Source organism: Callorhinus ursinus, unplaced genomic scaffold (assembly GCF_003265705.2).
Source record: "Callorhinus ursinus isolate GAN/ISIS: 27379988/994484 unplaced genomic scaffold, GSC_fseal_2.0 scaffold21, whole genome shotgun sequence".
Taxonomy (NCBI): Eukaryota; Metazoa; Chordata; class Mammalia; order Carnivora; family Otariidae; genus Callorhinus; species Callorhinus ursinus.
This window is the reverse complement of record NW_027397083.1, coordinates 15,518,009-15,542,850: the sequence shown is the minus strand read 5'-3', so window position 1 is coordinate 15,542,850 and position 24,842 is coordinate 15,518,009.

Here is a 24,842-nt window from a genome sequence, read left to right as displayed (position 1 = left end):
TTTACATTGGAAATGAAGGTCTCCCCAGAATCAAAACTGAGGATGGCCCATGCATTGTCAGTCACAGACCTCTTAAAAACCCAGTAACTAACGCTATAAAACTCTTAGAAGACAACCTAGGGGAGAATCTACGTAACTTTGGATTTGGCAATGAGTTTTTAAACGTGACACCAAAAGCACAGGTGTCATATTTTATTTATATCTAATTTAATTGTTAAATTAAAAATGGATAAGTGGGGCTATGTCAAAGCTAAAAACCTGCATACCTCAAAGGACACTATCACCAGAGTGAAAAGGCAACCCATGGAATGGGAGAAAATATTTCTAAACCATATAGCTGATAAGAGGTTAATATTCACAATAGAAAAAGATGTCCTATAATTCAACAACAAAAAACCCGAATAACCAAGTAAAAAATAGGCAAAGGACTTGAATAGCCATTTCTCCAAAGAAGACACACAAATGGCCAATAAGCCCATGGAAAGATGTTCAACCTCACTAACCATTAGAGAAATACAGATCAAAACCACAATGAGATACCACCTCACACCCATGAGGATGACTCTTATCCCAAACCAGAAAAGAACAAGTGTCGGTAAAGACGTGGAGAAATTGGGACCCCCTGTGCACTGCTGGTGGGAAGGGAAATGGTGCAGTTCCTGTGGAACACAATATGTAGGCTCCTCAAAAATTAAAAACAGAATTATCAAATGATTCAGCAATTCCACCTTTGGGTATATTAACCTCCCCCCAAATTGAAATCAGGAACTCACACAGACATTTGTATGTCCACGTTCATAGCGGCATTATTCCCAAGAGCCAAAGGATGGAAGAAACCCAAGTGTCCATCCACAGCTGAATGGATTTTAAAAAAGCCGCATGTGCATCCAAGGAAATATTAGTCCACCTCAAAAGAAGAAAATCCACACACAGGCTACAACATCCATGAACCTTGATAACGTTCTGCTAAGTAAAAGAAACCAGTCACAAAAGGCCAAAGACCATATGATCTCACATGAGGCACCTAGAGTCGTCAGATTCATAGAGACAGAAGTTAGAAGGGTGGTTGCCAGGGGCTGGGGGGAGGAAGAATTATTTTTCAATAGATATGGTGCTTCAGTTTGGGAAGATAAAAAAAAAAAAAGCTCTGGAGATGGTTGCAAAACAATGGGAACATGCTTCCTGCCACCAAATTGTGCACTTGAGAATGGTTAAAATGCTAAATTTTAATGTATGTCTATTTTGCTACCAAAAACACTTGTCAAAGTTCAAGGCCATCTCAGGCGCCCATTTGGGCTAACATGCGGGATTTTACCTATTATTTCAGGAAGCTCACAACCTTCTTGGCTTCATCTGTGGACCCATTTAATCCCAACATTATGATGAAGCCAGTCCCGCGTGGCCTGAGACAATCTGCAGGTGCCCTGGTGGCAATCCTTGCCCACTTAGGTCCCTGTTAGTGGTGTTCCCTGCGTTCCCAGTGACTTTCTTTTTTATTTATTTATTTATTTTATTTTATTATGTTATATTAATCACCATACATTACATCATTAGTTTTTGATGTAGTGTTCCATGATTCATTGTTTGTCCCAGGGACTTTCTTTGCAGGAGCCCACTCGGCTCCAAGGAAAGAGGGAGAAGGATGCAGTCTGTTATTTGGTAAAGCCACATCCTTAAAGGAACTCAATGCTTGTATAGATATCTATCTGCCCTCTCCTCTGAGAATCTGTCAGTTAGAATATAACAGGCACAGGCTCTACTTTGGGGGGCGGTGGCAGGAGCGGGGTGGGGGGGTTCTCACATAAGTAGAGCATCTTTAATGTTCCTTCAGGCCCTTTCCAAAGGCCCCAGGGGCTGCTTGGGGCCAGCTCAGCTCCTCTCAAGCTTTCCAGGCTACAGTGCTTCCCATCATATTGCAGAAGGCCGCCTTGGGTCATATCTTGCAAAGGAAGAGCTATTAAAAAATATTCCATTTGTATTTCCTGCGTGCCCTTCCATCTGGAAATATCTTTTATCTGGCAACTTTTGCAAAGTGAACTGAATCTTGAAGGAGGTCCTGGCAGGTTTATGCTGGCTTCTCTATTAGTCCAATAAGTCATTTTCATCCTAACCTTCACAAGGGCCGAGTAATCGTGACTTGGTGTCAGAAACAGGACTGGCATGGGACGGCAGCAAGTCTTTCGGGCCCTGAGGCATCTTTTTAACCCTGAAAACACCCACTCAGAGGGCAAGAGCAAAATCTAGAAAATTACTATACACTCTCTCTCAGCTCAAATGTTACTTCTTCAAGGAACCTCCCTACCTCCAGCCTCCATGACTAGATTAGGACCCCCTCCCCCCATAGTCTAATTTCACTCCCAGTCTGGATCATAATTTATAATTCCACATTTAGGGATTGTTAAAGTACTGTCCGGCTCCCCCAGAGACTGCAAGCACCTTCTGCTCAGAATTGAATCCAAGAGCCTTGCTTAGTATCTAGCACATAGTAAATACCCAATAAATATGTACTGAAAGAATGAATGCATGAACAAGTGAATGAATGAAACTCATCTTACCTGCCTCTCCACCAGTTACTTCAAGCCCCGGTTGCAAAATATCTCCTTCTCAGAACTGTTGTTACTGAAAGAAAATGACAGGAACCCTCTGGTAGGCAGCTAGAAGCAGAATGGAGGGAGGGAGGGAGAGAGGACCGGGGAGGGGGTCTTTATCGTCAGTTAGAGAAATGTTTCCACGGGTCCTTGATAAAGTAGGGACAAATGCCCCCAGGGCCCTCTGATAACTGTGTGTCCTTGATAGTGTGGCTGGGTGGGGCAGGCGGAGCTTTGGCATTAGGGCAAAGGGATGGATTCTAACGGTTTCTTCACTGGTTGAAAAGGCTGCTTCCTGCCCAACTTTGTTTTTCTCTGTTATGTACCCAGCTCAGCTTATAAATGGGAAGGAGTGGCCAGCTTCTCCCAACGAGCCAGGCGGGGGGTAGGAAGTCTGGTGCATCAGGAACTATGGCCTTTCAAGTTGGGTGCTCCGGCCTGTCTGACATGGCGAGGCTTCTGCCCGTGTCTCACACTTTGCAAATCTCACATCACTTTGGGTCACAGAAGTCCTCCCCCCACGCCCAAATTAGAAAGGGCAAGTAGCCAGGCTCCCATCTGATAGGGGAGGAAATGAGGCCAAAGCCCTTCCAAATCTTAACCCTGCTGAAACTAGAGAGCCCTAGGACATTTATTCATTGAACCCTGGCATTCTTGCTCAGACGATGGTCTTTTGAGAATTTATTTTTCAAGACGAAGTGTTTCATTAGGCAAAAGTCTACTCAGAGGCCATATTAATTACCTAGTAAGTGGCTTTTGTGGGATTTGTCTTTTGAGTAATTCAGACAAAAGATGACAGCTCGGGATAGATGGGCCTGCTGCTGCAAACAATAGCTGGCTTTTATTGAGCACGTATTATGTGCCAGCCTTTTATATGTTTTATCTTCTTTATTACTTTTTTAAGATTTTTTTTTTTTTATTTATTTGTCAGAGAGAGAGAGTACAAGCAGGGAGAGCTGAAGGCAGAGCAGGTAGAGGGAGAGGCAGGCTTCCTGCTGAGCAGGGAGCCCGATGCGGGACTCGATCCCAGGACCCTGAGATCATAACCTGAGCTGGAGGCAGACGCCTAACCGACTGAGCCACCCAGGTGTTCCTGTTTTATCTTATTTAATACTAAGAACAACCCTCTGAGATCAATAGTACTATTATCCCATTTTATAGATAAGGAAACTGAAGGTCAGAGAAGTTCAGTAACTAGCTCAGGGTCACACAACTATATAAGTGCAGGAAATGGGATTTGAACCTAGGTTTTCTGACTCCATACTCTGACTCTCACTCACCATGTCAATGTTTCCCAAATTTCCTGCATTTGCTTTGGCCCACACCAAATCTACCAGATCAAAATCTCCAGGGACCTCAGAGAGTCTGTCTCTGGACACCAATCTAAAGTAGACGTCTCCCCAGGCACCAACACACCACTACTTTATTTTCATCATTGTACTTATCACTACCTGATATTTTCTTATTTGTGTATTTGCTTATTGTCTTTCTTCCCCACTGAGTGACAAGTTCCTTAAGTGCAGGGACAAGGTGCTCAAAGTTTTATTTCCAGACTGCTAAATAGAGGGTAGTACCTTGTAAGTACTCAATACATACTTATTGAATAAATTAGCTGACATAATAAATATGTCTACTAACATAATAATAAATAATAAGTTATATTAAGAAGGATACTGAGTCTGGAGCCAGGTTCTAGGGGAAGAGAATCATTATTACACACCAGTGTCTCCCAAGGCTATGAGATGTGGAAATGTTGGCACACAGGCCATGTATTTGCCATCCCGGAGAAAGAAACTCAATCCCAAGATAATTAAGTGCAAGATGACAGAGCAAGTCAGTAGGAGAGGCAGGTATAATGTAGTCCCTTCCTTCATGGATCTTTATCTTTTCCTTGGGAAGTCAAAATGAATACATATGTGATGGAGAACCAGTACATGATTAACAGTGAGGTGCTGACCAGAAATGCAACCAGAATGGATTAAAGAGAAATTAGAGTGGGAACAGGAATGTACAGCTCTCTGCGGGAAGGAGAAATTTAGTTGTCCCTTGAGTGAATATCTGGGAATTTCCTTTGTGTCAGACTTATACTATGAACTTTCCCTAGAGTGGGTAATTACTTTTCCCTTACAACACCCTAATGAAGTAAGTAGTGTGATCACAACTTTATGGATGAAGAAACTGAGTCACAGAAAGGCTAAGAAACTTGCTCCAGGTCACAGAGCTATAAGGACCGAGTAGGGATTAACAGCTAGTGATTCCAAAGCCAGTTGCCCTCACCAAGCCTGTAAGCAGAGCAGGTGTGCCCGGCAGAAACAGCCTGAGTACGGGTCTCGGCGAGGAGTCAGGAGTTGGCACTGCAGTTCCGGGGTAGGGATGGAATAATGACAGGTTCAGGTTTTCTTTCGATATCGTCACGGTCCAACACGGCAACTTGTTTGCCAAATGCACCACACCTGAGCCATGATCGCAAGCAACTCATAGGTTTGTTACCGACTCTGGCATCGGCAAAGCTGGGGGAGTCCCTGGGTGAGGCGCCCAGTGACAGAGGACTCCTTGACACCTGTGTGGAAAGAGCCTGATCCTGGGGACACAGATATAGGACAGGAACTCACCTGTTGAAAAATACCAGGAGGCGGTGGAGGGGGCAGATTAATTTCAGGCAGTCTTTTGTGAATCTGCTTGTCTGTAGGCTGTACCCATTTGACATAGCCTGTTCAGTATGTCAAGTCCCCTTGCTGGAAGAAGGGTCCCCCCGGAACAAGGTCACTCCAGCCTGCAGGGGACATCCAGTTCCTGGGGAGCTCAGGGTACCTTGCGCATATTGGTTTTGGTTTTGGTGTTGCATTTGTGGGGCATTTTGGATGACTTTGCCTGCGTTATTCATCCATATAAAGCAAGAAGGTCCCCTGAGGGCACGGGCTCCCGGGCAGCTATCAAATCACCTGGAGCTAGTGTGTTACCTGCCAGGCTGGCTCTAAGGGATTTTTGCCCTTCAGTGAAAGCCTCAGAGGCTGCCGCAGTTTCTGTCACACTGGCCCGCAGAACCTTGGACATTTTCTCTGCTGCCTCTGCTATTTTCCTGGTGTAATCGTATTGTGAGCCCTTAGCCTCAGCCCTCCAGCCTCAAATGTCACTATTATATGCAGGGCAGTGGGTAGGAGAATGGCTCATCACCTCCGATTGGGAACTGGGACCAGCAGGGTCCCATCACGGGGCGGTCGGTAAATGTCGAGGAGGTGGTCGGGGTTAGCAGAGTGTGCAGCTGAGTTTGGCCACCAAGAGGGCGTTACCTAGGGGAGTGGCACAGGTGGACCCGCTTCCCGTTGGGGCTTCTAATCACTCACGTTTCTTTAGTATCTGGGCCAGCATAGGGCCATGAGTCTTGACATGCTGTGCAGGCCTAGGAAGACACAAACACACGCATATGCATTTGGATAATTGCATGATCTGGACTCATGGGCCATCATGACTCATCGATACCATCAATCAATGTCCTGCCCATCTGGTCCTGGATAGCAGGGGCCTAGACCAGTAGCATTACTACTAGTGGTTTTATGGGCCTTTTTCGTGAGTTTGAGGTCATTCAGCACGGTGCACATTAGAAGGTGGCTTGCTCATGGGGTCAGAGCCTACCTGACATTGTGTGAGGTCTAGCCATTGGGATGTGGCCTTGACCATGTGTACATACAGATTAACCTGGGGCTAGCCTTAAGCAGTAAGCTTGCTTTGGGAGGTCTGGGAGGGGAAGTCTCAGTCATAGTGGAAATGGGGTTCATTGTGCCCTGTGGGGAGGATGGGGGAGGAGAGAGTTATAACTTTGGGGGTCTGTCTGGTGTTCACCTCTTGCCAGTGTGTGGTCCATGCTGAGTGAGGGATCCCCAAAGGGGAAGATGCCTATGCTCTGGCAGGAGGCCCGTTGGCAGATGATGCGGGTAATAGGGTTATTATCCTCTGAGAAGCAGTGGCTGGCTGGGCCATGGTCATCACCTGCCAAGTGGCATTTGACTCCCTGGGCCAGAACAACTCTTGAGCCATGTCCAGGTCATGGAGGCATGTGTTGATATTGGGAAGGCTGTCACAAAGATGCACAAAGCAGGAGTGCTGAGGGGACATTGACCTACGTGCTAGGCAGCCAGCTAGGCATGATAGCTGGGGCACAGACAGCCTGGGCTGGGGAGTTCTAAGAGTACAGGACCACGCTCCTTTTTGTTTCTCCCGGTGGCTGCTCAGGGTCACGTAATGTGCCTGGCCTGTGGTGTTGTGGAAGAAGAGTTACGCACTCCAGATGGAGATTCGACTGCGGGTGCCATACTGCCCAGGTCTCCTGGCATGGAGTGGCCCAGGCCACGGCCAGCAGCCGTATCAGGCACAGCCAGCTACTGATAACCTAAAGGTTCCACGATAACATTGTCCAGTGTTTAGACTCCGCATTCAGGGCTGCCTTTTTTTTTTTTAAGATTTTATTTATTTATTTGACACAGACAGAGGAGGTGGGGAGAGAGCTAGCACAAGTAGGGAGAGAGGCAGAGGGAGAGGGAGAAGCTGGTTCCCCGCTGAGCAGGGAGCCCGATGCGGGGCTCGATCCCAGGACCCTGGGATCATGACCTGAGCCGAAGGCAGCCGCTTAACCGACTGAGCCACCCAGGCGCCCCATGGCTGCCTTTTATAAGGCTGTGGGGCGTCTGTACCCCCCCAGCTGTGGGTGGCTGGCCTCGCTTCAACTTCCTATCATGGGAGTAGATAACCTCAGGTATGCTATTTTCGAATAATGCTTTGGTGTTTTGCCTTCCTCCGAGAGCCATGTGGTGACAGGTGTTAGTCCAGGTGCTGTGAATACTTCCCTGGGAGAAGGGCCTGAAATCAGCCAGTCTTTAAAGCTACCCTAAGTCCCATCATGGGGTATGTTTGAGAGGATGGTGGTGCCTGCTCTCTGGGCTGGTAGAAAAGTAATATCAGGGATTTTGCCATTCTGTCTATGGCCGGGAGGTCCCAGGTGATTCTCTGCCTTCAGTCCAGGCATCAATCTTCCGTGGACTGAGCTCAGACAGGAAAAGGATAGAGTAATGGAGGACCTAGGAACCGTGGCAGGCAGATGAACATGGGAATCCATGACCTGGAGCCTGGGTCTCCCATCAGAACCAGTAAAGGCAAATGGGGGCATTTTATTCTAGGTGACAGGTCCCTAGGGGCAGATATCAAGGGAGCTAAGTGCAGTAAAAGGAAACTGATTTGGGAAACCACGTGCCATTTTGTAACTCTAAGAGGAGATGCATTGTTGTGGAGTCCACGGGACCGTGGTAGGAAGAGTGATCCAGTAATAAGCATCCATGTCTGCCATGGCTGGGGCATCCTGGATGGCCCTGAGAACCTGGGGTAAGGGCCTATGATCATCAGTTTGCCCCTGGGAGTACAGTTAGGCTCCTTGGTCACTCTGCTGGGAGTGGCACACTGCACCCAACTCTTTCTCCACAAGTATTCAATATTTCTGGGAGAGAAGTAGAGAATGGGTGGGAATGGTAAGTGCAGCACCATCTTGGGGGAGGCCTTGAATGTCAGCCTCCAAGAATGTGAACTTAATGAGCTATTGATCCTTTGAAGACTTTTGAGCAGGGGAAGGATGTGACTGGAGTTGCATTTGGGTTGGATGGGAGAGGCAGGAGGTGGGGCTGTTATCTGAGGACATTCAACATCAGTGAAGGGTTGAAGAAAGGAGGTAAGGGGCAGAGGGAATGAGCAGGTGGGCAAGGGCAGGAGGGACTCTGCATGACTGGGCAAGACTTGTCTGGAGGAGACAAGGAAGGAGCAGCCCAGGCAGCTCCAGAATCATCTATAGCAGCCCCCATGGATTGAGCACTTACTCCCTGCCATGGATTAGCACCTGGATGGGGTCATCCAGGTGCTAATATATAATGTATCATTTATTTTCCAGTAAGCTGGTGGGGTACACATGACTGGCCTCCTGCTTCTGCCCCATCCAGATAAGCCATTCTCTAAGCAGCTGCTAGAGGCATCCCTTTATAACCTACATCACATCACCTTCCTCCTGAGCCCGAAGCCTTTCAAAGCTCTCCTGCTTGCCCAGAGCAAGAGCCAAAGCCCTATCAGGCCCTCCATGCCTGGTCCCACCCATCTGCATGTCCTCTCTTCCACACCCTGCTCTCCTCTGCTTCAGCCACACCCCGTTTGTCATTCTTCAACCTCTAGCTTTAGGGTCTTTGCTCCTTCCCTCTCCCTGGAACATTCTTCCCCAGGTGTTGGGTCTCCATATTAGAAAGGCCTTCCTTTACTACCTGAATAAGACACTGCCAGGTCTGACCCCTCCACTGCCTTCCCCTTCACACCGCACACCACCATCTGACATACTATATGTTTGCTGGCTTATTTGTCTAGCATCTCTCTCTCCCTCTAGGTTGGAGTTTGCCATTCAGGCATGAGCAGTGTTTGTTGGGTTCACAACTATGTATTTCCAGAGCCTAGAATGGTTCCGGCCCTGTATTAGGTGCCCAATAAATACTTATGGAATGGATGGATAGTGAGTATTATTACCCTGATTTGATGGAAGGGGAAACTGAAGATCAGAAGGGGTGAGCAATTTGTCCAGGGGATGGCTAGTAGTGGCCAAAGCTAGGATTCAAGCCCAGAAAAGTCTGACCACAAAGACTGTTCTTTGGCATTAGGGTACAGCACTCCCGAGGAGTTTTAGACCTTTGTAACCAAGAAACCATGTCTTCTGTTGTTTTTTAAAAGATATTATTTTTTAAGTAATCTCTACACCCAATATGGGGGCTTGAACTTACCACCCTGAGATCAAGAGTCACATGCTCTAGAAACTGAGCCAGCCAGGCACCGCAAGAAAGCAGTTCTTTATTTTTTTTTAAAGATTTTATTTATTTATTTGACAGAGAGAGATACAGTGAGAGAGGGAACACAAGCAGGAGGAGTGGGAGAGGGAGAAGCAGGCTTCCCGCGGAGCAGGGAGCCCGATGCGGGGCTCGATCCCAGGACCCTGGGATCACGACCTGAGCCGAAGGCAGACGCTTAACGACTGAGCCACCCACGCGCCCCGAAACCAGGTCTTTAATCAACAGGGGTGGGGCACTTCTGGGGAAGAGCTGGTTCGGGTGGTGATAGGGGAAAAATGACAAATTCATTCTGGACTCTGCTTTCCTTTGAGTCTCGTTGGACCTGAGCGTCCCTGGGCAGCCAGTTAAGCATTTCTTGTACGCCAGGTGCTCTGCTAGACCCTAAGGATTTAAAAATCCTTAGTGGTGAGCTTAGATGGTGAGCTCACCATCCAGGGGTGAAGTGTCGAGGGCACACTTACCAGATTCATGGAGCAGGGGTTTGCCACCAGCCGACCGGAGCATGGAGCTGGGCACACAGCCAGACTCTGTGGGCCAGACACTGGCTGAGCGGCAGCTTCTCACGATCCTGTTCATTTGTTCAGCAGTCACTCAGCTCTTGGGTTGTGCCAGATGAAGTAGTGACATTAGAAATATAGAAATGGGTCAGATAAGGGCCTGTCCTCAGGAGCTCACAGAAGTGAGGGCGAAGCAAATACCTCCTTATTCATTCATTCGCCAGCTAGGAAACCAGGGCCTACCATGTGCCGAACACTCCTAGACTGTGGGTGCACGACAATGAACAGAGTAGGCACTAGCCTGACACTCAAGGGGCTGACAACTAACGGCGAGTCATGAAGTGGTATTACCAGTACTGTTATTAACAATAACGACGGTGACTAACGAAAGTTGAGTGCCAGCCACTGTCAAAGCACTCACACGATTTATTTCATTTATTCCTCAAGATGACCCTGTGGTCGCCCCTGTTAACAGATGGGGAATCTGAGTCTGCCGTCTCCCCAGAATTCTGGGATTTTCTGGGAGCACAAAGGACAGCATCACTAATTTTACTGATAAGGTCAGGAAAGGCCTTCCAAGAGACTGACTTTTTCAGGTAGGACCTAAGGAAATAGGGGTTTTCTCTAATCAGAAACACTGGGGCGAGAACCTGGAACAATGAAAGCCCTGTACCTGCTTCAAAGGGTAGTTGTGACATGTCCGCAAGAAAAGGTGCGTGGAACCCTAGCCCCGTGACTGGCCCAGGGCAGACGCTCTGATTTGTGTGCCCCCTGTCGATGGTCCCCATGGTGGTAGGAATGTGTAGCCACTGTCCCCATGCACCCTGGTTTTTTAAAGATACCCTTCAAGTTATAACCTTCTTGGAGGCCTTGGCCTCTCTGAGGCACTCCATTGTAGAACTCAAATGTGGTTGAAGATGCTAGCAAGGGCAGCGCCCCACCCCGCCTTCATTGCATAAGGTCGTTGTGCAAACACACACACACACACACACACACACACACACACACACACACATTCGCATGCACAGAGTTGCTGGGGAGATCATGGTAAACACCAGCCTCAGCCTGTCTTTTGCATCGCAAGAGCTGAGTGGTCTCCCTTTGTGGCTGGTGCAGAGGAACAAATTAGATGGTAAATTAGTAATTCCTGAAGACATTAGCTAGCACCCTGCTCACCCAGCGAGTGTCTGAGTCATGGCAGGTCCTCTCCACATCACTGCCTATGGATAGACGCTCTTCCTCCCTCAGACAGAAGCCGGACTGCCCAGAACACCCCAGGGGGGTAAGCTTGAAGGCTCATGCCCCTTTCAGAATTGTTTTCTTTTAATAAAGATAAATTTAATGACCACTTCTGGCTCTCTGAAGAAGGAGAAGTTCCCTTGCTGTACTGCATTCATCAGAGAGTTGGTCAAGCTTACTCACCAGCAGATGACGCAGTCCTGGTGGCTTCCTGGATCAGATCTCAGCGGCCTGCCCCGCCAACACCCTCTCAGCTAATGGCCCTGCTTCACACCTGTTCCTTCTCGGGAGGTCCTGGCACCCTAGCGCCTGCTGCCTGTGCCACCTCATCTCCCTGCCAGGACACCTGCACGCCCTTGCACACGGCAGAGCCTGCTCCACGGCCGAGGGCTGAGGGGGTGCTTCCTTCTTACTTCTGCTCAAGGCCGGTTGCTAGTTGAGCCTGTTGCAAACCCACGGCTTGGAGCCCTGGGCCTGTCGGTGGCCCAGCCATCTCTCCGATAAGGTGGAGACTTCGTTCTTGCAGTGAGTTCTCACACCAGATGTGCTCTATGCAGAATCCCTAGGTCTTCGGAGGGTGGTCTTCTGCGTTGTGCCAAACAGCAAGCCCCAGATGGCCCACATCCTAACTCAGACCCTCAACCTCTGGTTCAGAAAGTAGAGAATACTCTGGATCCACGCTTTGCACTGGCTCTAAAAAGGCCCTCCAGCTGCAAGAAGCCATCTTGGACCTTGGTCATGCATTGCTCTCGCTCTCTCTCCCCTGCACCATCAGCCAGTACTTACTCTCCCCTCTTGCTCAGGGCAGCACTGTATTTATTATTTCAGTAAAGGGATGCTGCAGGCTCTACCCCAAAGTTTGGAGGCTCACACAGACCTGGATTTGAATCCTGGCTCCACCACGTCCCAGCCAGCCAAACTTAGATGGGGTATGCAGTCTTTCTGAACCGCAGCACCCTCATTTTTAAAACAGGGACGTCTGGACCCACTTCGCAGGGTGGGTTACATGAGATATTGCGAGGAAAGAGCTCGCACAACTGTCACTATTGCATACGTGTGCCGTGTGGGTTCACCCAGCAATAATTTCAGGGCCTGGATTTGATCACCTCCTAATTAGATATTAAATTCTAAGCTGGTTCTTCTTTCAAACCCCTCAGGGCCCTGAACAATTATAGGCACAGGGAAGTCACTCCTAAGTAGCTGAACGTGCTGAATAAAGCAGACTCCTGTAGCTCCTTTCCCTTGTCTTTCCCTCCAGGCTCTTATCAGCTGCTCTCCTGCCCGGCCTCTTGGATCCCTGGCTTTGGGGCCACTCCAGGCTCTCCTTTCCCAGGGCTCCATCGCCTCGCGCTCGCTGGCTCTTGAAGTCCTGGTGTGCATGTGATCGTTGCCATGCCCCGAAATGGCGGCTTCCCCGCGTGGGCCTTGTCTGTCAGCTGCCTCTGGCCGCCGGCATCGTCTATCTGCGGGACCAGGCGCCATCCCAGGGTGACAGCTCTCCAGACCTCAGCCTGAGTCTCTCCCAGCATTAGCAGCCCACCCTGGCCCAAAGATATCTTTTATAGCTGATCTCTGGCGGCACCTCCTACCTTCCAATTAGGAACCTGTCAACACCCTGGCCATCACTCTTCCTGTGGCGGCTGACAACACACACGCCTGCTGGAGCTGCTCTGGGAGAACGAAGCAAAATTATTTCCACGGGGGAGGTAGCGCTGAGCACAAAAGTTGGAATCTGGGTGAATCTGCATATAGTCCAGCCTCCTTCTCTTGGCATACAGTTGGTATTCAATATATGAACATGCACGAACTGAAAAGGCCAAGGAGACATTTTTTGGCTAGTGGATTCCCTTTCTCAGTGCTTGTTGATATCCAGTTCAATTCTTCCTTGTACATGCAATTCAGAAAGTTAGCTCATGACTAATATATCATAATGTTTGCTTTGCTTTATTTCTGTGGGTGACAAGAAACTGATACCAAACTCTTTGTCCACCCTCTTCTACCTTCTCGTAGGATCATGGTGAAGCTGTCTGACATCCAGGGCCATTTTCCGAACCTGGAGCTGGAGGTGTGACACAATCTAACATTTTTCTTATCTGGCAGTGTGGTCTGGTGGTTTGCGCGGGGGCTCTGCAAGTCGGAAGTCTGGCTTTCTATTTCTGGGGCTTAAGGGAAACCATGCAACAACAGTCTTTGCAGTCCTACTCACTCTTGCTTTCTCTTTCTCTTGTTCCCTGTAATGAGCAGGACCTGGGATGGCTTAGCCACAGCAGTCAGGAGAGGAAATGTACCGCCCTTCTGGCCCCTGCTTCAGTGGGAAGTGGGAAACAGAGGAACGCTATAATCCAGAGACATGGAAAGTCAGGATGGGGCCCAGGAGAGGGGTTTGGAGCAGAGAGTATGAGGATGCAGTGATGGCAGACGGGACCACATCAAACTAGATCTTTCCTCCTGCCATGGCTCGGAAGCCTGAAACCACGAGGGTCCCGGCTGGGGGGGGAGATCCCCCTCCACCCCCTCTCCTGCCTGCTAAGGAGCACCCTGTGTGCCTGGAAAGGGAGGTGGGAAGGAGTTACCCCAGCTTTGCCCTCCAGGGAGCAAATCCAGAAGTGGGGCAACGGGGAAGTTCTTTGATCTGAAGTAGAAAAATGTGGGGAGAGAGGGAGAAAGAACCAAAGCGGCAGCAAATTCGATGCAGCCAGACAGGGACAATAAGAAGCAGAGGGCATTAAGATCCCCATTACAGAGGGTAACAGCACACTTGCTTAACCCTTACCCCTGGCTCGGGAAAGGCCTCCTGAGGGGGTATCTGTGTCCAATCAGCCTAGCAGAGTTAGAAGCACAAATGTCCCAGGAATCCCACTGCACCCCAGACTTCAAAGTACGTAGAGATTTGAACAGCTTGACATTGATAGAAAACTTTTGGCATTTGATCAAATTATCCCACTGTAACTATGCAAGTTCTGGGCTCTATCTAGAAAGAACAGGGCAAGCTGGGGAGGAAAGAGTCATTTAACATGCCATTTCCTTCCTCATTTCTACTCCACTGATCTGTAGGTCTCAATTCCTGCTACTGTAGTTGCTGTTTTAACAACCAGGAAGCTATGAGACCTTTTGGGTTATCTTTAGAGTGACACCCTGCAGCAGCTTTTAGGCCGAGCCTTGGGCTGGGTGATCCGATGGCATTTGCCGCAGGCTGACAATTGCTTTGGGGTTCTGAGGGTTTTCTCTCTCCCAGGGTGGTTCAGACAGTAGGTTTCCTGGGTTAATGCTATGTGCATTATGCAGAGCCTCCGACTATGGTGGGAATAGGGTGCTTTGTGAGATCCCAGTGGTAACACACAAGAGAAGGCCAACTATTTTGTGTGATTTGGGGCGTTTTAAAGACAAAAGCGGAGCACCTGGGTGGCTCAGTGGGTTGACGTCTGCTTTCAGCTTGGATCATGATCCCAGGGTCCTGTGATCGAGCCCCGAGAGTTGGGCTCCCTGCTCAGCAGGAAGCCTCCTTCTCCCTCTCCCTCTTCCCCTCCCCCCGCCCACATTCCTGCTTATGCTCTCTCTCTCTCTCTTTCTCAAATAAATAAATAAATAAATAAGAAAAAAAAGAAAAAAACAATCTCTCTGGACGGGCAACATTAAGAAAAGGATGCAAGCTGGGCAGTTAGCAAAACCTGGATTTGAATTCTGGCTCAGCCCCCCTTACTTGGGCAAGCCACTTCCTCTCTCCACCTCTCCTGTCCATCTCTAAATGGGGGGGATTAAGAGCCTCTTCAGGCTGTTGTAAGGATTTAATAAGATGTTCAATTGCTGTAACTGCTGGTACACAGTGGATTGTAATTTATTGCCCCCGTGTCCTAAACTGCACCCTGAGACTTATTTTTTTAAATATTAAAAGAGGTTTTCACTATGGAGATTTCTCTCCAGCCTGTTGATGTTTATGGAGGGAAAAAAACACAAACAAACAACTCGCAATTGGCAAAGGCTATCAAGGCAGCAGAGCCCATTTTAGGACAGTGATCAAGACCAGTGATGTCCTCCCATTAAGAGGGGCCTAGCAAATGCTCACCACGGAGCTCACTGCTCCACCAGACAGGAGCGAAGAGCCAAGCTCTTGTCTCATTTTCTTTCTGACGTGTTCACCGTCTTTATGTAACAGACAAGGTAGCTTACACCGGGTGCAGACATGTCCGGACCAGTCTGGAGGACCCAGGCGGCACCCTCTCCACCCCAGGACTGATTACTTGCAGGACCAAGCTCCCTGTCCCAAGGAGAGGCAAAGTGGAGGGGCATTCATCTCATTCAATGACAAGGGATAACAGTGGACAGAGGGAGGGCAAAGGTGTTTCTGAGGACAATTATGGCTCCCCCAGTGGAGTCCTAGAACAAGAGCTCTGTAGTAAAAGGGAATGAAAATGAAATCAAAGGCTTTTCCCTGAAACATCTGTGAGCCAGCATGACACAAGGTCCTGGGGCCAGCTGCTTGGTTGTGAACAAATATGGCCTTGATGGCTTCACAAAAACCCTTCGGAAAGTTTTGGACAACACTACCCAGTTGCTTTTTTCCTGGTTTCCCATGGAGTACAGTTAAAATTTGTTTAGTTTTTATTTGGGGGCAATAAACATACTAGTATTTTATGAGACTACAAAATACATCCAGAAAAAACGGAAGCCTGATGCTCTGATCTATGACTTCCCTGAATCAGAGCAATCTTGCATCTATTTTTAAGAGAGCAGATTATAATTGACAGAGATATTAGTATTTTGTCAAGATTCATTAAAAGAAATTGGGGTAGATTATATACTGAAGATAATAATATGTAGAAGGAAGCTGGATCCAATTTTAAAGGCATTCACGAACTCTCTCACACATCTGTTCATTGAAAGCATTTCCTGAATGCCTATTACGTGCTGAGGTGGATAGCAACGTGTTTGTGCCCTCAGCATGTGTGAGTCCACAAAACATTCCTGGGGATTTGCTCCCCAGACTACTGGGGCTGTGTGTGTGTAGAGGGGGGGTGATAGGTCTGGAGGCCTCACAAAGCAGGAACCGGGGGAGCCAGTCAAATCCCGCTGGCTTCCTACTCCAAGCCTTTATCTGCAGGCTGGTGTGGTTTGGGACCATGATGTTCACCTGTAAAATAAATTGGCTCAACCAAATGATCTCAAAGATCTTTATTTTGTTTAAACCTCTACACATTGAAACTCTTAAGTCCCTATAAATAAGCAATAATGAATTATGAACCAGATGTTTTAAAAGCAGCTTCTATAACGTTGGGATCCAGTCCGACAGCTTTAGCTGAGAGGCGTCTGAAACGATCCACCTCTCTCATCCCTTCCCTTTATTGCTCTTTGCTGCTGGATCAGGTGTTACTTTGCTTCAGGTCCTTGCCGCCCGGTGCATTTACAGGCCCAGAAAAGATAGCAATTCTGGATTTCTAAGAGAATTCATCTGGTTTTTAAATATAGGCTAATAATTCAAAAATATTTTTTAAACCCTGCCTAGGCCAACACTGTGTACCTTTAAAAAAAAAAAAAAAAAGGGCGCCTGGGTGGCTCAGTCGGTTAAGCATCTGCCTTCGGCTCAGGTCATGATCCAGGGGTCCTGGGATTGAGTCCCACATCGGGCTCCCCGCTCAGCGAGGAGTCTGCTTCTCCCTCTCCCCTTCCCCTCGCTTGTCCTAGCTCTCTCTCTCTCTCTCTCTCAAAAATAAATAAATACATCTTTAAAAAAATTAAAAACAAAAACAAAAACCAAATCAGCAGGTTGACTGACCAATGCTACCAGTAAGAGACAACACCCAGCATGCCCCGCTGAGCCATGCCCCAGGTGTGCTCACCTGGCCCGGCGGCTCCAGGAAGCAGGAGCAGAGAGGAAAGACGGATCACCGAGGACAGAAATTTTGGTGCAAGCGGGGCTGCCAGCCCACGTGATGCCTTAGTAAGAACTGGAAAAGGCTGCTCTCCTTCCTCTGGGCAGCTGCCCAGCTTGGGGAGCAGGAAACAAGTTGTAGTTCAACCCAGCTCATCCAACTGACTGCACAGCCACAGCAATGGCTGGCATGGGAGCTCCTGTTTTATGGGCTGAGGACAGAACTGCCTGAGGTAGGGCGTCAAGGGCTCCCTCCACACACTTAAAGTTACTGTCAGAAGTTCAGTGGCGAACAAACAATGAATCATGGAACACTGCATCAAAAACTAATGATGTAATATATGGTGATTAACATAACAATAAAAAAAAAAAGAAGTTCAGTGGCTGAGCTCTCCAGGATGGTAGCCACCGGTCGTCTCTGGCTATCTAAATTTATATTAAAGTGAAATAAAACTAAAAATTTCATCCCTCAGTCATACTAGCTACACATTAAGGGTTCAGTAGTTACGTGTGGTCAGTGGCTACCATATTGGGGAGTGCAAATGTGGAACGTTTCCTTCACGAAAAGTCTTCATAGCATTGTTCTATGGGATCCCTTTCAGTTCTATTAGCCACTTCTAAGTCTTGACCAGCTTATGTTTCTCACATCCTTCTTGCCACTCCCCATCATGGGCTGCCCTCCCCAGCCCTTCAGACCATTCATCGTGTTCCCAATATTCTGGGTCATGTCCGGTCACCCTACTTTCTGTTCATGTTCTCCCCTCTTCCTAAAATGTCCATCCTCTACCAATCGCTGCCCATCCAATAAAATCCTGCTCTCTCTTCAAGACCCAGGTCATACGCTGACTCCCAAGAGCCCCTAGGTAGACGCTGTTCCTCTTGAGAGCTTCCAAAGCTGCACATTCATCTCGTAGCACGATGAGCACTGATTCTAATCAGATGTCTGCTTGTCTCGTCTCACCTGCTCGTTGTGTGCCCTGGAGGGCAGTCACCTGCCTTATTCATCTCTGTGTCTCCAGGGCCTAGGTGAGAAAGACCCTCAGAGCTGCATCTCCGGAAGGAATAGTTTCTTGAACACTATCATGAAGGCTCTGCGTGTGACAATTGTGTAATAATATTTGTACACAAAATGCTTTGAGTTTTGCAGATGGTGCATTGCATTCACCTTCTCTGAGCCTCGGAGCTCGGGTAAATGGGCACTATTTCCATCCCAACTCCCGGGTGAGGGAACAGAGGCTCGGAGATGGGCAGTCACCCAAGATGACTCAGAAATGACAAAGCAACATTTGGCCAGAGGTCTTCCTGCCTCTGGTTTGAGGGAGTGGTCTGTGGACGCAGCCTGGTAGACCTGCCCTGGCTCCTCGGAGCTATAGGACAGAAGCTAGAACAAGTTGCTCCAGGGAAACAGAGGGTCCAGGGCAGCGGCCCGTGGACCCGTGCCCCTTCCCACCCACACCTCTTTCCCCAGAGGGAGGAGCTGTCGCTGGGACGCTTGCACAGGCTTCATTCCTCTGGACGGGGTTGGGCCAGGCCAGGAGCCCCCATTTGACCTCTCCTTTTCCTCCCTAACGGCCATGGGTCACTTCCCGCTACCCCGGGCACAGCGGAAAGGCCAGTGTGACTCTGGCTGGGAGGGAGAAGGTTTCCCCAATCCTGCCTTTTGCCTCAGCTCCAGGCCAGATGCTCTGATCTCCCCCCTGTCCTCAGAACCACCGTTTCCACAGCAGGCCCAGGTGAGCTGGGCAGTTTTATGATGACATAAAAAAATAGTTCTTTCCTGCAAGAAGCTTGAGTGTTATGACTAACTCTGGGCATCTCATTACTGAAGCTCTTCCTGCCTAGGGAGAGACATTTTGTACTCAAAACGCACTAAAAAGAGTGGACAGAATAGGGGAAGGAAGCCCAGGTTGAAAGGCACAGCCTGTCCCTCCCCCCGCCCCCCTGCACAGGCTTCTGGGGGCAGCACTGAGGGCGACAGCACTCATTGTCGAAGTGTGAATCTGACCTCCAGCCACAGCCGCCTCCATTTCTGTTTTTCTGCCCTTGCCCTCCTTCCTCTTTTCATTCTCATTTTCTTGCTTCCTATTTCTCTCTTCTGCACACACCTTCAGTCTCCCTGAGAGTTCCCCAGGTATTGCGTGGCCCCACGGGGGTGCACTCAGTGCAGAAAATACTTTGATGTGTTCTCTCGAGCCCCAGCTGACTACCTCTGCCTCCCTCTACAACCCACGATAAAGTCTCTGCTTGATGCTTTGAGGTCCAGAGTCTATGAGTACAAAAGGGTTGAAAGGTGAGCCAGCACACACGTAGGAGGAGGGAAACACCCTGCATGAAAGGAGTCAGGTCAATTTCTTCCTTGCAGATCACCTTTCTCTCCAGCCCTGACCGCCCAGCTTCAGGCCTCCTGTGCTAATCTGACCTTGGCAATCTGATTCTGAGTGCTGGTGTTCCTGGTTTTGCCCCATATGTGACATTGGATGAGCCTGATCTCTAGGTAAGGACCAGCCTGACAACCTGTTGGCTGTTCTTGGTGATGCTTCTGCTTTGGTTTGGCATGTTCCACCCGGGACTGCCCCTAGCTCTGTGTAAGCCCTTTATGTGACCTGAGCCTCTTCTAAAACTAAGCACTATAATGTAGAGGTTAAGAGCACAGTCCCCAGTGTCCGACTAGCTGTGCTGGAACCCTAGTTCTTGTCGCTTACTAGTTGTGTAACCGTGGACGCATTATTTTGCCTTTCCACGCTTCCATTCTCTTATCTATAGAGGGCAGGGATCATAATACCCATCTCATGCACGTGTTGTAAAGATTCAGTGCAATGAGATATAGAAAGGGCTTCTAACAGTGTCTGGAACATAGAAATGGCTCAGTAAATATCAGCCATTATCATTATTGTTATTTTCACCCATTTCCAAATAGGAAAACATTTTCCCTTTTTTCCTAAGATCCAAAAATTTCTTCAAGAAGGTTTTCATGGAAGACCACCCACTGAAGGATCCTGAATCTCCTCAAGATTGATGATAGGAGCCATGTCGGATGGCGCCTACCATGGGCCTCTGGGAATGCCATAATACCTCTGCTTTTTTCCCAACTAGCTCAGGACTCAGGATGTTTTCTGTCCATGAGCTGCCTTCAGGCCTGTATGCTGATTAGCTACAGACACACCTGCATTAAAAGTGATTTCATTCTCAGATCTACAAACAGCCCCAGTCTCCCCACTTTCCAAGGCCAGAGAAGGGTCATAAGGTCAGAGCTCTAGCACAATTCTGGAGAAAGTTCCCCTGGCCTGAGGAGGTCCAGAGGACACTTGACTGTTGGTTGCTAATCCCCAACCCTCACATCCAGTGAGCCTATGGGGCTGATAGAGTCTCCAGATGACTCAACTGCAGAGCAGGGCTGTCTGTGTGAGCAGGTGGGACTGAGGTTGGGAGAAGAGGGAAAGCAGGAACCAGAAATACCACAAGACCAAACAGATGGAAAATTCTCTTTTGAGAACCTGACAATTAAGTCCAAAGGAGCGTGAGCAAAACCCAAGTGGAATTTAGGCAGATGCTAAAAACCAAGGAGCCCAACACAAGAGAGCAGGGAGACTGCATATGGGAGATGGGTGGCAACAGAGATCAGACAGCAGAGAAGTAAGAGAAGCCAACAGCAAGGTGCATAGGCAGAAATTTTGCTAAAGAGGGGCGCCTGGGTGGCTCAGTCAGTGAGGTGGCTGCCTTCAGCTCAGGTCATGATCTCAGGGTCCTGGGATGGAGCCCCAGGTCGTGCTCGCTGCTGAGTGGGGAGTCTGCTTCTCCCTCTGCCTCTCCAGCCCCCCGGCTTGTGCTCTCTCTCTCGTTCACTCTATCTCTCAAATAAATAAATAAAATCTTAAAAAAAATTTTTAAAAAGAAATTCTGCTAAAGAGCCCAAAACTGCCATCCCCACCCCCCATATCTCTTGTGTGATATGGAGCCAACTTCGGGTTAGGAAAGCCTAGAAACCAGCCCTAAGTGAGGGCTTAGGCAAGTGGGACAGAATGTGTAGCCTGCTGCTGGTGTTTAGAGCTAGGGCTCCAGTCTCCTTTTCCAGGTTCTGGAAGAGTTAGGCGGGTGGGTTAGCACTCCAGGGAGCATGGAAGTATAAAGTTACAGCACAGCACTTTGACCTGAACTTAGCACCCTTTACCTCTTGGTACCCAGGGTGGTTTGCCTTCCTGTCACCCATCTCCTCGTTTTTGGTAATAGCCCTTGATATTCCCTTGGGAAGCCATTTCGTCCCTACTCTCAGCCACCGCGCTCAGTGTAGAGTCCCTACCTCCAGCCTCCAGAGTAGACCATGTGACCACCTCCAGCCTCCAGAGTAGACCATGTGGCCAATCACAGCACTCTGCCTCCCTGGCCAATGAGACTGGCTCGGAGCAGAGCAGTCACCTCAGGTAGCTGATGTGACTGTAGCCGTCTTGTCACCATGTGGAGCGGAGACTGAAGGATGCAAAAGAACAGAGCAAAAGAGGAGAAGCAGAGGGAGACCAGGTCCTAATGGCATCGTTCCAGCAGTGCCCAGAGCTAGCCCGTGCCCCTGGGTTTTGCAGTTGTGTTTATCAAGAAATTCCCTATTAGTTTAAATCAGTCTGGTTTGGCTTTATTATCACTTTCAACCAAGGCATCCTAACTGAAGGCTAAAACAGTCGAAGAGACCTATTTCCAGACCCCGTTTGCCCAATGATATAGATAGTTCCTGGTTTATTCTGAGGCTGTGGTCCCATTGGCCCAGGGCCTGGGTGAGGCTCAAGTTGTAGGTGCCTGACATTACTGTGAGCACCCTATTGGGCTTGGGTGGGCAGAACAATGAGCAGACATACAGAAAACCAGGTTCTTCCTGATGCCTTATATTCTGCTTTCATATCTCCATTTGCCCTTGAAGGAGTTCAATAGGTTGCTACCTTTTGGACAGTAATGGTTACACTTCACCTTAAAAAAAATCTGTATCTAGATATTTATATTTTATCTATATCTGTATCTATCTATATATGTATATATATAAACTCTTTTTTGCATGGAAGAACTAAGGCAGAGAAAAGTATAAAGATGATCCTATGGGAAGGCATGTCCCTGGGATAATCAAAATGAGAACCCCAAATCCTTTGAAACTTTTTATGACAAATAGCAAAAGCATCCATCACTGTTAAATCTCTCTCTACCGTTCCTTCTTACAGGCCCCACATTTGAAGACGTAGTTGCCATATGTATTAGTTAAACTAGAATAACCGCCGAAACAACACACCTCCCAATGTATAATGACTCAACATAACTGAAATGTATTTCATGTTCTCCTAATAGCATTGGCTCGGGGAACAGGGCGGGCTTTTTCTGTGCAGTCACGCAGGGATCCAGGCTGATGGAGGCTCTGTCATCTTCAACACGTGAGTTGCTTTCAATTTCAGCCAGCTGGATGAGCAAAGGAGTGTTGTGTGGGAGGCTCTTATGGGTCAGGCTTGAAAGTGACGCATTAACATCTCGTTCCATTGACTCGAGTTCAGTTATGTGGCCATGACTAAATACACAGGAGTCTGAGTGTCGTCTGTCTGTGTGCCCAGGAAGGAGAGGAAAACTTCAGTCATCAGTCACTGCTACTGCATCTGATGTTCCCTTTTCTGAATTCTGAATAGCACTTTAATCTTGCAATTTCTTCTTTAGTTTTTTCTTGTGGATGTTTGCAGTGCGCAATAGATTTGGGACTAGAAGACCAGTCCTGGAGAAGCTAATTATTTCTTCCTTGTACATTCAGCCAGATAGTCAATGCACATTTGTTGAATGCATAAATGAATCCAATAAGATAAAAAGAAATGGGGCCTGTGAAAGAGAATATATTGTTTATTGGACCCAGCAGTTTCAGTTAACAACGGGGGAAAGTGAGATAGAACTTACTATTTAGCCCTAGAAAGCTAATTTTTTTAGAATTTTTGCATAAATTGTCTTATTTTACCATCTGAGTTTTAATAATACATCAATAGCATAAGAAAGGAGAATTTAAAGAAGTAGAAACAGAGATGCTCTTTCCTATTAAACTCAACTATTATCAAGTACCTCTTTGGCAATCCTTTGTATGCTTAAGGAGACTGCATTCTCTTTATCTCTCAGCGCCTCCAATATGCGGAAAGTCCTGGGTTCTTAGCTTGTTCTGGGCTTCATGGCTTCTGGAGCTTGGATGAGGAAATTCCTCACCAGGGCTTTTCAAGAGTATGGCTTTGTCCTGCAATACTGAGACTTACGCTCATTTTAAAAACATTTGAGGGATGCCTGGCTGGCTCAGTCAATATTCGGTAGTTGGGTTATTAGTTCAAGCCGCATGTCGGGTATGGAGAGCTCTTAAAAAAAATGACTAAATAAAATTTAAAAAATAATAAAATAAAAGTTTCCTTGTTTAGATAAATAAATAAATACATTTGACCATATGCTTTTCAAAGTGTTTCCATAGCCAGGGTCTTTCTAGATCCTCCCAACAACTCTGAATGTGGTATGAAGTCATCATCATCCCTAGCCCCAGAAAGGTGACTGGTTCACAGCCTAAGGTGGGCACGGAGCTAGACTAGCCCCCACCCCCCGCCGCCCCGTTCCTCTGCCTTTCTACTAACCCATCTCCTGAAGGAGTGCTGTTTTATTCATCTCTGATAAATCCCCCTCCCCATCCCTTCCTCCTGTTTTCTATTTCAGATAAGAAATGGGGGGTCGGGGGGGGCAAAAGGTCAAGATCAAGATTAAGATGTATCTTTTTCCCTCTAGTCAACAGAGGGAACCCGGAAAGTGGTCTGTTTCCAACCTGTTTCCACCCCGGAAAGTGGTCCCCCAGCAATAGATGAGTAAATTTTCCATTCAACTTCCTGCCCACCTTATTTGTCAATAAGAAATTTGCATGGATTTTTCTCATTGTCAACCAAGAGGCTTTCCATCATTATAGGCTGTCTTTACAAGGAGTAGAACCTTTCCCCTCCTAATGTTTAGAAATGTATTTTGAATATAATAGAGCAGGGTTTTGATTTGTTTTGTTTTTTAATGTATGCCATGGTTTCCTCACTTCTATAATTACAGTTGAATCACTTTGTGGCAATGTATCACCAGGGGCTTAAGGAGAGAAACCGGGTTGATTTCCACATAATGATCCAAGTAAAAAAGGCTGAGAAATGAGCCCTGAGCCACTAAGCTCACTGCAGTGTACATAACAGGTTTATGTTTAGAAGCGGCCACGGCAAGTTTCCCTGATTTGCGAGCATAAAAATAAAGCATTTTCCTGTGGGTTATTTCTAACCTGCAAATTTTTTCCATAGCCAGATTTGCCTTGACCTCAGGGGTGAAACTTGAAACTTCAGAAAGAAATGCTTCTCACTAGCAGTTCCCATGATGCTATCAATCCCATTGTAGGACCAACAATTAATTATAACAATAAGAAAAACATTATTCATCCAGGCCTCCCTTCCTGCTCTTAAATTCATAAAACTCCCTGCCACCCGGACAGTTGATATGGTGTGTGTGTGTGTGTGTGTGTGTGTGTGCGCACGCACACACACAAACATGCATGTGCTTAAAATAACCTGATTAAAATTACAAAGTACACAGTGGAAAACTCTAAAAGGCAAAATAGCAAATAATTAAAGTAGCTACATAAGAGTGGTGATATTAATGGGGGGTGGGTCTTTTACTTTACTCTTTTTCTAATATATTGCAGTTTTATTACTTAACTAAAATTAATATTAATTCAACGTAAAAAGTTTTAAGTACTTTACTCTTTGCTGTTTATTGAGTGCCTACT